This window comes from Gossypium arboreum, chromosome 6, assembly GCF_025698485.1.
Source record: "Gossypium arboreum isolate Shixiya-1 chromosome 6, ASM2569848v2, whole genome shotgun sequence".
Taxonomy (NCBI): Eukaryota; Viridiplantae; Streptophyta; class Magnoliopsida; order Malvales; family Malvaceae; genus Gossypium; species Gossypium arboreum.
In genome coordinates this window covers 139,485,207-139,497,827 of record NC_069075.1, presented here as the reverse complement: position 1 = coordinate 139,497,827, position 12,621 = coordinate 139,485,207, and the positions used below count along the sequence as shown (strand labels likewise).

Sequence of the window (12,621 nt, the reverse complement as noted above, 5' to 3'; positions counted from 1 at the left end):
TATCCTGATCTAAACAACAAAGGATTCAAATCCTAATGAAGTATTTAGGAAGTTGGTAGACAATGACAATATTTCTGTATAAAATATCACAATGAGGTCATTACTTGTAGGCAAGTGAAGATTTTGTAAAATGATGTCCTTTTTTTATGATCAATATAGATGCCAATATTGATAACGATTATGATAACCTTGAGCAATAAGTAAACAAAGTAAAGCCAGACGGCTAGTTAAATAGAATTATAAAAAGAATTTGGGTGGGTTATGGCATAGCTCCCTTTTGGTAATTAGGGTTGGGCCTAGTCGAATGATATTGCCCATGTTTTGTGCAAGGCTAGGGGCCTAGATAAACATGAAAGGTGTTAGTATCTTGTCTAAGCTTGGACTTCGGCCTATTAAAATTCACCACAAATAAATAAAACCCAAACCAAATAAAAAGGGAAACAACCCAAAATTTATCACATTAGCTAGAATCTAGAAACCCTAAAACTAAAAGCAAAGCAAATATTTATTGTTGTTGTTGAGTTTTTCCATCATTTTTAGATCATGATCTATTTGTTGATGTTTATGCTTGCAAGTTCTGATAGCTTCTAATTTATATCATTGTAGGTTATAGCAAGAACTAAGTACTTGTCGTCGACTGAGCAATTTCTCTGTGCACTCCCCTGCACACCCAGAATCAATGTTCATGTGATCTCATTAGATTCAGTCCCACCGGATAAGGCTGAAGTATCAATCAATCGCCTAGATTATTTTAGATTTATTTAGGGAATCAAGTAGATATTTTAATAATTATATTAGTTGTCAATGGAAAGCTTTAAATCTCTAACAATTCTAAACCCTCCAATTTATTTGTTGCTTTTGATGTGTGATATTCGTGACAGGTTTTAAATATTTATAATGAATCGTTTTTGAAACTAACTATTATCACGATGAAGGTAAGTGTACCTATTGAACAGTAGTATAGTTTTAGCAAGACCGGATTGTCGAACCCAAAGGAACTAAAAGTACTAGTAATGACTGTCTTTTTATTATCTAGCCTAAGAATAATGGGGTTTATTTTAACTAACTAATAAACTAAACTAAGAAATCACAGAAAATAGAATTGGGGAATTACTTTTTGGAAAAAACGATTGAATCAAGACAATACCTACGGAAAAATCCACCTAGACTTCACTTGTTATTTGACTCTGAATCGGACGATTTATCCATTTGACTTGATTCATAGAAATCCCTAAGTTATATTATTATCTCTCTCGAGACTAACAACGTCTAACCCTAGGTTGAATAATTGAAATCTCTTTATAATTAACTCCCTAGGGTTGCATTAACTCGATCTATGGATCCGCTTATTAGGGTTCACCCTAATCCGGCAAAATCTTGTCACCCTGTCTCTAGGCGCGCAACCAACTACACTTAATTATGAGAAATGTAGTCTTAGACAGGGTCTATTCCTCCTCTGAATAAGAGCTTAACTTGAGTCAATATCCTGGAATATCAAAACAAGAATTAAGAACACATAATTAAGAACAAGTCAAATATTTATCATACAATTAAGATAATAATAACAAGATCTGTCTTAGGTTTCATTCCCTTTAGGTATTTAGGGGTTTTAGTTCATAACTAAAAACGTAAACATCTCAGAAGAATAATGAATACAAAACATAAAGAAAAACCCAAAACTCCTGAAGGGAAATTGAAGGGAGATCTTTAGTCTTGATGATGAATCCGGCTTCTGATATGGATCAATCGGCTTTCCTTGAGTAGTTCCCTGCCTCCTTCCCTGTGTGTCCTTTTTCCTCCTCCTCTAGGGTGTATTTATAGCCTTTGGAATGCCTAAGAACCCTCAAAATTGGCCTTTTCTGAATTGGACTGAACTTGTGCTCGGCAGAGACACGTCCGTGTGCGATTACTTCAGGCTGTGGTCAAGCCTATTAAATAGGCACGGGCGTGTGGTCCACCCGTGTGAGTCGTGCTTCGATTTTTCCAAATTGACACGGCCGTGTGGTCTGCCCGTATTATGAGGTTCAGGCCTTGTTGATTTCGTAGATTGGCACATTTTTCCGTTTTTGGCCCGTTTCTCGTTCCTTTCACTCTCCTATACTCACCTAAGTATAAAGCATGAAATTAAGGCATTAGGAGCATCGAATTCACCAATTTTAAGGAAAAATCATCCATAAAATGTGCTAAGCATGGGATAAAAATATGTATGAATTACGGTTTATCAAATACCCCCACACTTGAACATTTGCTTGTCCTCAAGCAAAATCCTCAACTCATAATCAAAATAAATTCTTCTTAACTTATAATTTCTATCGATAATATCTCAAAATAATTCATAGGTAATCATACATTGAAAATTCAACTGAAAGAACATCAAAGTTTCAAACATTCCAAGTTGAGCATTTTATCATGAAAACATAGGTGTCTCCCATCATTTAAGTAATTACATTTGATTTAAAATATCATAGAGTTTCACATCATCACTAAAGATTTATTCAAATCACTCGAGGTGTTTAAGGATAATAAATGAAGCACTCAATAGTCAATAATGAAAAGTCATTACCATAGGCTCGCATGAAAATCAAATCTCCACCACTATAAATTAAGATGAAACATCAATCATGAGGTCTTTAGAGGGTTGTAACGTGGTTTTGGTTAGAGGGTGTGGTCACAAATTGAAAGAAAGGGTTAGAATCGAGATTAAATTGAAAATTTGCCTAACTAGAAAAATGACTAGTCATCAATGGCGTACAACAGAGCTTTTTTTTTTAAGAACAAATCATTACAAAATAGAATAAAACATAGCTAAGCAATTATTCCAACTCAAATCTTGACAAAAATAGGGATCAAATTAATTTAGGGGTTTCAACAATAATGAGTTATGGGTTAATATCGAGGGTAAATCAATGAATGGGTTGTTAGGCTCAAGGGGGTTCACTAAGGGTTAATTGTGAAGGTAGGCTTTTATGGAGTGAGTAAGTTAAACCTAAGTGCTTTTATCATTTTGACACATCAAATCAAATGGTGTGGTCTTGACATGCATAATCAAGCAAGTTCTAGAATAACAATTCAATACTGACGCACTCATAATGGAAGTGAGTATGAAAGAAATAATAGATACTTTAAAGGCTCAAGATCTCATAAAAATTATGACTTTTTGATGTTTAAACTTGTAAATTCCAACTCAATATAATGCCTAAACTTAGGGAAACAACCTAAAAGTTTTTAATTCTTCAAAAATCAACTTATCATGCTTGATTCCCTAATGTCTTAAAGTTTAAACAATCAATGCATAAATGCCTATGTTTTAATTTAATATATATCAATAAAAGTCATAAATCAATCAAAATTTATCCTAAACATGATATGAGAGCTTTTCAAGAGAATAAGGCAATCATTCAGAGATTTTTCTAATAGTGAAATGAATACCCCCCACACTTAAGATGTACATTGCCCTCAATGTACAAAGATAGATATATAGAAAAGAATATAAATATAAGATAGGGAGAGAAGTGAAACTTCCTGAGTGATGAATGAATTTCCTTGAACTGGAGCTCTGGAGAATAATCGGCGTAAGGGTGGAAGAGGATACTCTGGTGGTGGTAGAGGTCCATTAGTCCATAAGTCCTGCACCAGAAGAATATTATATCTGAAGTTGGTTATGATAGTGGTCGAGCAGGACATGGCAGTCGTGGAGAACTTTCCCCAGTGGAGTTTCGAGTCCCTGAGTAATAGTGAGCTTTGGAGCTCTTTATAACTGTGATAGAATCAGGAACTCTTTTAGAAAATATATAAGGAAGAATAATTACTCGATAGGAAATAGCCAAAGTTCAAAATTGTTAAATAAAAATTATAAAACCTAATAAAAATAAGCTTAAAGAAAAATAAAAAGTAGTCCTAAAGTAGAATAAAAGTAAAAACATAAAATAATAAACAAAAGTTTTTAAACATCTTCATCGCTAGATGGTTCACGAGATGGGGGTGGCGATGAGATGTGGAAGTGCTGACAAATCTGGTGTAGTATAGCATCAATGTGATCGAAGCACTGAAAACATTATTGCTCGAATCGATTTAGGCGCTCAGAGATGTCAGCATATGAAGCCGTCGCATGAACTGAACGAGAAGGTGGTGGTGGTTGAGACGGTTGGTCCTCGTGATGTATAGGGACATCATCAGTAATATCCTTGGGGGCCTCCTCCTCAGTGGATTGGGTGAGACGGTATTGAGGAGGGAAGGTGCCACGTCGTTTCTCAATCATCCTCATACTTAGCATGCTTGAGATGCCCTGTGGGGACATCTAGCCCATGAGAGTGAAAGAGGATGATTGGGCTATTGTGTTGAGGAGCCCGAAGTCTCGAGCCAACCGTGTCACATAGAGCCCAATAGAGATGACTCCCTTCCTATGCTGCTCCGTCTGATATTGAATGGTGAGGGCAATAAAATAAGCACGGTCTCTGACGTGCCCGTGCGACATACACCATAGAAAGTAGGCGTCGTGAGATTTGACGACGTCAATGCTCTCTCTCCTTCCGGTTAACGCGTGACCCAAAAATGACGTGTAAGTACCTCAGGGATGGAGGAAGACCCAATGCCTTGGAGTGGCTAGGATTGTAGGAGGCAGCGCCGGGGGCTAGGACATTCCAACACCGTAAAGGAGAGTGATGGATGCGGCGATTGAAAGCGTAAAGGCCCAGTGCGGTTCAGAACTCTAGGACATTCAACTAGCAGACTAGACCGCCGAGGCGAAATTGGATTGTCCCCGGGTCATCAAAGCGGGCCATCACTATCTCAAGATAAAACGTTGAGCAAAGTTTCATCGTGAGTTCGAGATATGCCGGCTCGACAATCTTAAAGAAAAGCATCCAAGGGTCGATGGTGAGGAGGGCCCGAATTGTATCCGTAAGTTAGACTTGTTTAGGGCGGCCCAGTCTATACAGAGACCCACTTCCAAGGGTCGGGCCCATAGAATCTGGAAAAGTTTTTCTTGGGGCCCAATGGGGAACTGCAGGAAAGGGTGACGAATTTCTGCTGTAGGACCCGAGTAAGATGACTCTTTCTTCCTTTTCTTCGAAGCAGGGACGACGGCTTTCTTTCGTCGTGAAGATAGCATAGTGTACCTGTAATGGAAATTGAAGTGGAATGTGAATACTTTCCATGGGGTTTACATATTAACCTATACTATAATAGTCAAAGTAAATGTGCCAAATAACCCTATGAGAATAAGTAATGGAGATATCTGAAGAATGAATTTGTGTGGGATTAATAGCATGAAACCCATAGAAACAATAACCATGAATGAATGTAGCCTAATACATTGACTAAGAAAATAAATAAATAAAAATTACCAAAACAAAACTTAAAAATATACATTTATCTACTTAACTATGAATGTGCACGTAAAATAGTCAAATGGAGAATAGAAATCATGAAATGAGTGAGAACTTCAATATGAAAAAGATGATAACTACTCTAGGTATGAAGTTTGAGTGATAGAAAGATGAAAATAACATGAAAAATGCAGATTACTATGATAAATAGCATTAGAAATTAGTAAAATAAAAGAGAAAAGAGTAAACAAACGCTAGAAAGAGGAGAATAAGTGTCAAAAATGGGGTTGGAAGCGGCGCACAGGTGTATTAAGGAGGCCGTGTGGACTTGCAGCGGCTAGGGTTAGGGATTTCGGGTGAGAGAGATGATGAATAGTGAAGGGTATTTATAAATTTTAGGACACACAGCCAGGGAACACGCCCTTGTTTTCCAATTTTTGCCTGTGTGATTCGCGAATTTTAACTTTGGGCGCATCTGACAATTTCCCCACGCCCGTGTACCTCGAGCGTGTTAGTGCGTACGGTCGTGTCATACGGCCATGTCTGTCTTTGCTCGCTTCTCCCACACCCACGTATTAAGGGCCACGCCCTTGTTGTTTTGGCAGGTTCGCCCACGGTTGCTTGGCACGGGCGTGTCGCACGCCCGTGTTGTTTTGGCAGGTTTGCTCACAGCTATGTCGCACGGCCGTGGCGATTTATCGTAGCCCGTGCTGGGGAAAATCTTTACCCTGTTTCCATACGGTCCTAAGCACGCCCGTGTGCTTGGCCGTGTGTACTTTCAAAAGCCTGCATTCCATCAGACGGTTAGTATGTTAGATGTTAAAAGTAAAATTTAAAGAAATTAATATTGTTAGTGCTCGAGTTGCCTCCTGAGAAGCACTTATTTATAGTCTAAGCTCGACTTACCTTTCTATTAAATAGTCATAGTGGTTCGAGGAGTTTATACTCCTCATTCTTGCTGTGAATCTCATCAAAATAAGGTTTTAGGCGGGTATTGTTTACCTTAAAGATGTTGAACTTGGGATGATTTACCTCGACTGTATTGAATGGGAAAATGCTAAGTACTGTAGGAGGGATTTCTTTATTTGGTTTGGCAGTGATAATGTAAGGATCTGCGGCATCTAATAAAATTTTATCTCCAACCTTAAGTTGATTTGGAAAGGTATTGAGCTTGTTCTAGCGTAGTTTTGGTTTATCGTGTGTTCTCGATTTATGTGTCCACCATTCATCTAGCTCCTCGATTTGTAGCCTTCGTTCTTCACGAATAGGTTCTCTACTATTACTTGAAAATGGCTCATGTACTTCCTTCAAACTCATTTCCTGTAAAGTAGGTTGCACTATATTGTCAGTTTTAGTAGAATGGTTTAGACAACCACCTTCAATTTTCGATATGTTACTGGAATTGTGAGCTTGAAGGGTGATTGTTTCGTCTCCTACACGAAGTGTGAGCTCACCTGTGTCAACATCAATTATCGTTCTAGCAGTTGCTAAAAAGGGCCTTCCTAAAATCAAAGGGGTGTTGCTATCCTCCTCTATGTCTAGAACAATGAAGTTAACGGGAAATATAAATTTATCGATTTTAACTAGCACATCTTCAATAAAAACCCTAGGATATCTTATAGTTTTATCTGCTAATTGATTGCTCATCCTAGTCTGTTTGGGTTGCCCAAGACCTAGTTGTTTAAACATTTTGTAAGACATGACGTTAATACTAGCCCCTAAATCAGCTAATCCGTTATTAACATTTAAACTACTAATTAAGTAAGGAATTGTAAAACTCCCTGGATCTTTCAATTTGTTGGGTAGTTTATTCTGTAGAATAGCTGAGCAAACTGCATTTAGCTTCACATGTGAAGCCTCGTCCAACTTCTGCTTATTTGCTAAAAGCTCCTTTAAAAATTTCATTGCGTTTGGCATCTGCGATAGAGCTTCAATAAACGGTAAGTTAATATGTAATTTTTTTAAGAGTTTAAGGAATTTACCGAATTGTTCATCTGAACGGTCTTTTCTTGTCGCATTAGGGTATGGCACACGAGGTTTGTATTCTGTACTTACCGGTTTCTACTCATTGTGGTCTAACTCACCTTTACATTTGCTTATATCAGTTTCTTGCCTTAGTTCTGGTTCAGGCGTGACTAACCCTTCCTCATCTTGACTAGTAATCGCATTGAGTTGCTCCCTTGGGTTAGATTCTGTATTGCTTGGCAAGCTACATTGTGATTGTTCAAAAATCAATTTGGCAAGCTATACAATCTGAGTTTCGAGCCCTTGGATCGATGCTTGTTGATTTTTGAGTGCTGTCTTAGTATTCTGAAAACGAGTTTCTAACACTGAGATGAATTTGGTTAGCATCTCCTCAAGGTTCGACTTATTTTCTTCTTGTTAAGGTGGTTGTTGAAAGCCTGGAGGATGTTGTGGCCTTTGATTTCCTTGACCGCCCCACGAAAAATTGGGATAGTTCCTCCAACCTGCATTATAAATGTTACTATATGGGTTATTTTGGGATCTAGAGTTATTGTTACCCATGTATTGGACTTGTTCCTCCTCGATGCTAGGGTTGAAGGATTGATACTCTGTGCATGCTCCTCCTCCATTCGAATCGCACCTCATCACTGGATGTACTTGAGTAGAACCACACAAATCGTCAATTTTTTTATTTAAGACTTCTATTTGGTTAGATAGTATAGTAACCGCGTCGAGGTTGAAAACACCGGCTGCTTTTGTTGGCTTTGTTCTCATAACTTGCCACTGATAGTTATTCAGTGACATCTCCTAAATAAATTCGTAAGCCACCTCAGGTGTTTTATTATTGATAGTTCCTCCAGCGGCTGCATCAATCATCTGCTGAGTCGAAGGATTTAGGCTATTATGAAACTTTTGAACCTGTAGCCAAAACAGTAACCCATAGTAAGGGCATCTTCTCAAAAGGTCCTTGTATCTCTCCCATGCATCGTAGAGTGTTTCTAAATCCATCTGCACAAAAAAATAGATCTCATTATGTAATTTAGCTGTTTTAGCCGGTGAAAAATATTTCAATAAAAAATTTTCGGTCATTTGTTCCCAAGTAGTGATTGACCCTCGTGGTAACGAGTTCAACCATTGTTTAGCCTTATTCCTTAACGAAAAGGGAAACAACTGAAGACGTATGGAATTATTAGAAATGCAATTGATTTTAAATGTATCGCAAAATTCTAGGAAATTTACCAAGTGAGCTTTAGGATCCTCGTTCTGCAAACCATCAAACTGAACAAATTGTTGTATCATTTGAATTGTGCTAGGTTTCAATTCAAAATTGTTTGTAGCAATAGCAAGTCCAGCTATACTTTACTCAATTCCTGTTAAATTAGGTTTAGCATAATTATACATAGTGCGCGAAGCAGGATTTTGATTAACAGCAATTGCAGGAGGTAGCGGATTTTTTTGGTTTTCAGTCATCTCTTCAGTTAGGGTTTGAATATCGTCTTCTTGCTCGTTCTCTGTGTATCTTAAGCTTCGCCTTATTTCTCTTTAGTTTCTGCGAACTGTGCGATCGATCTTACTGTTAAAAAGTAATAGTCCTGACGGGTTTCTTCTAGTCATAAACTATAAAAAACCAGCCAGAAGAAAATAAATGAAGAATTAGAAAAGAAAATAAAAATTTAAATTGCAATAAAAGTAACATGGCTAAAGTAATAAAAATCGAGTGTTCCTAATATCTTAGTTCCCCGGTAACAGCGCCAAAAACTTGATGCGTGATATTCGTGTCAGGTTTTAAATATTTATAATGAATCGTTCTTGAAACTAACTATTATCACGATGAAGGTAAGTGCACCTATCGAACAGTAGTATAGTTTTAGCAAGACCGAATTGTCGAACCCAAAGGAACTAAAAGTACTAGTAATGACTGTCTTTTTGTTATCTAGGCTAAGAATAATGGGGTTTGTTTTAACTAACTAATTAACTAAACTAAGAAATCACAGAAAATAGAATTGGGGAATTACTTTTTGGAAAAAACGATTGAATCAAGACAATACCTAAGGAAAAATTCACCTAGACTTCACTTGTTATTTGACTTTGAATCGGACGATTTATTCATTTGACTTGATCCGTAGAAATCTCTAAGTTATATTATTATCTCTCTTGAGACTAACAACGTCTAACCCTAGGTTGAATAATTGAAATCTCTTTCTAATTAACTCCCTAGGGTTGCATTAACTCGATCTATGGATCCCCTTATTAGGTTTCACCCTAATCCGGTAAAATCTTGTCACCCTATCTCTAGGCGCGCAACCAACTCCGCTTAATTATGACAAATGTACCCTTAGACAGGGTCTATTCCTCCTCTGAATAAGAGCTTAACTTGAGTCAATATCTTGGAATATCAAAACAAGAATTAAGAACACATAATTAAGAACAAGTCAAATATTTATCATACAATTCAGATAATAATAACAAGATCTGTCTTAGGTTTTATTCCCCTTAGGTATTTAGGGGTTTTAGTTCATAACTAAAAACGTAAACATCTCAGAAGAATAATGAATACAAAACATAAAGAAAAACCCAAAACTCCTGAAGGGAAATTGAAGGGAGATCTTCAGTCTTGACGATGAATTCGGCTTCTAATATGGATCAATCGGCTTTCCTTGAGTAGTTCCCTGCCTCCTTCCCTGTGTGTCCTTTTTCCTCCTCCTCTAGGGTGTATTTATAGGCTTTGGAATGCCTAAGAACCCTCAAAATTGGCCTTTTCTGAATTGGACTAAACTTGGGCTCGGCAGAGACACGTCCGTGTGCAATTACTTCAGGCCGTGGTCAAGCCTATTAAATAGGCACGGGCGTGTGGTCCACCCGTGTAAGTCGTGCTTCGATTTTTTTAAATTGACACGGCCGTGTGGTCTGCCCGTATTATGAGGTCCAGGCCTTGTTGATTTCGTACATTGGCACATTTTTCCGTTTTTGGCCCGTTTCTCGTTCCTTTCACTCTCCTATGCTCACCTAAGTATAAAGCATGAAATTAAGGCATTAGGAGCATCGAATTCACCAATTTTAAGGAAAAATCATCCATAAAATGTGCTAAGCATGGGATAAAAATATGTATGAATTACGGTTTATCAGCTTTGTTGTATATTGTCTCTCTAAATCTCTAACAGCCGATCCACTTCTCTCCGTCGACTCGCTATCCCAAACTCTCAGCTGAAATAAGTTAGTATTTTTAGGAAATGTTTTTTTACTTATTTAGCTAAGTGATTTAAAAATTGTGGGACGTTCTTGTTGATTGATCAATAATGTAGTCCAATGCTAAGGGATTCTAATAACAAGTTGTATTAGTATGTTTAATGCATACAGTTCTGATAATTTTTGCTACTGAGTCTATAATTTTTGTTTAATTTTATCAGGTACACAATTGGAGTATCGAAATTCGGGTTAGCAAGTACATGGGGCTAAATTGGAGCACAAATAATAGAAACGGGCCAAATTGAAATTTAAATTTATGACTGATCAGATTTTCTATTTGACTTTGTAAAAGCTAGATTTAGAAAGAAAAAAATGATATAAAATCTGATTTTATATGGTTGGTTGTTAGATAAATTAGGTTAATTTTAGCATATCAGATGTATATACATTGTATGGTGACCTTTGGAAAACACATTGGAAGTTGAATGCAACAATTTCTTTCTTTTTTTTTCTTTCACACGGCAATCCCTAATTCAAATATTCTGCCATTCTTTTTCCATTTTATTAATTTAGATTTAATTATTTCTCAAGTCCTTTATCCTTTCTATCATTCATCATTACCATTAAATTCTTTCTATAAACCAACAAGGCGGACATCAAAAGGGCCACAAGCGACCTGTGTATGCAGAAGTAGGTTCTCCTTGAACCTTTGAAGGGAGCCCAAGATATTTTGGGAAGTTTCCTGCTTGAAAGCTGCCAGCACCCCCTCCTACTTCAGAAAGGTAGTATCTGTCTGCTCTTGACACTCCCTAATGATCCTTTCCACTTCGATGGAGTGCCTCAGAGTGACCTTCTTCAGCTCTGCCACAATGATTATGTGTCTTTCCTTTTCGACAGAAAGCTCAACTCCACACTCCTCCGCCTTTGTTTCCATAATCGCCAGGCACTCAATGATAACTCACTGTTGCTCATTTATTATTTCATTTTCTTCTCTCATCTTTTCATACAGCTCGCGTACCTTATCTAGCTCGTCTCGATTATCAGCGAGCTTCTTATCACGGGCCTCCGCGTACCTCAAGCTAAGAGTGCCAACCTCAGACAGTAGGTGGCATAAAGATAAGGTTAAATCCTTTACAACCTTAACAGGAACCTTTTCAGCTGTGAGAACTATCGAAGAATTTTCACTAGCAGGGAAGAGAGAGTATCATCGGTAATGGTAATCGACGAGCTCGCTCGGCCAATGGTTGGCAAGTTCATTAGAGGGGAAGAACGGGTGGAGGTAACTATAGCAGTAGGGCCTCCACTATCAACTATCATCTTCTAACGGTGCTCTAGTTGAATACCTCCACCTTCCTCCTCGCTAGAGGGGTTGACACGTACTGCCCAAGTTGAAACCCGCCTCTTGCGACTACCACTTATTAAAGTATCGATGTCCATGGCTTCGTTATGCTCATGTAAGATGTTGTTACTATCAGTGTCTCTTGAACTACTTTTGTTGCCTTGATTGACCCTGCACCATCAAGAACTATAGAATCAGTAGAAGTAAGTGACAACTGAGTAACTCTAACCTCCTCCTCTAGCTCGAATTCTAGGAGGGCAGAGGGACGAAGCACTATCCTGCAATAGTGGTAGAAGTGGTTAGCAGGCTTCATCATGCGCTCCGTCAATTTTATCTCCATAGGGTGGAGGGAATCTATAACGACCTATTTTCGGTGAAATCGGAACAATGGTTTCAGGACCATAAATTTAAGGTTATAAAATTTATTTTAATATTTTTATGGTCTATAGCAAGTTAGAATTATGGTATAAAAATTTCGTTAAGAAATTTTACTGTTTGTATGCTCAATTTGTGAAATAGGACTAAATCGTATAAAGTGCGAAAGTTGTGTTCTATTAGCTAAAGGTGTAAAATAGCTATATAACTTTAAAGTATAGGTCCTTATTAAGTAATTAGACCTCTATTTGAGTTAGTGGATGTACATGGAGAGAAATTATAAAAAAAATTGTAAGGTTAGGTGATATTAGGTGATTTAATTGATAAACTAAAAATAAAGCAAAAGCTAGCTATCATCTTTTTCACCTTCTTCTTCACCAACTATTTCTATCAACAAGAAATAGCCATGGAAGCTTGAAAATTTCAGCC

At 37.5% G+C, this 12,621-nt stretch overlaps 1 non-coding gene across 1 annotated transcript; it reads left to right on the top strand.

Moving 5' to 3' along the window:
- Positions 1-8,226: 8,226 nt before the first annotated feature.
- LOC128294385 (small nucleolar RNA R71) lies at positions 8,227-8,332 on the top strand. The gene has a single exon (XR_008284697.1). It is a non-coding gene; the product is annotated as a small nucleolar RNA R71 (small nucleolar RNA).
- Positions 8,333-12,621: the final 4,289 nt, after the last annotated feature.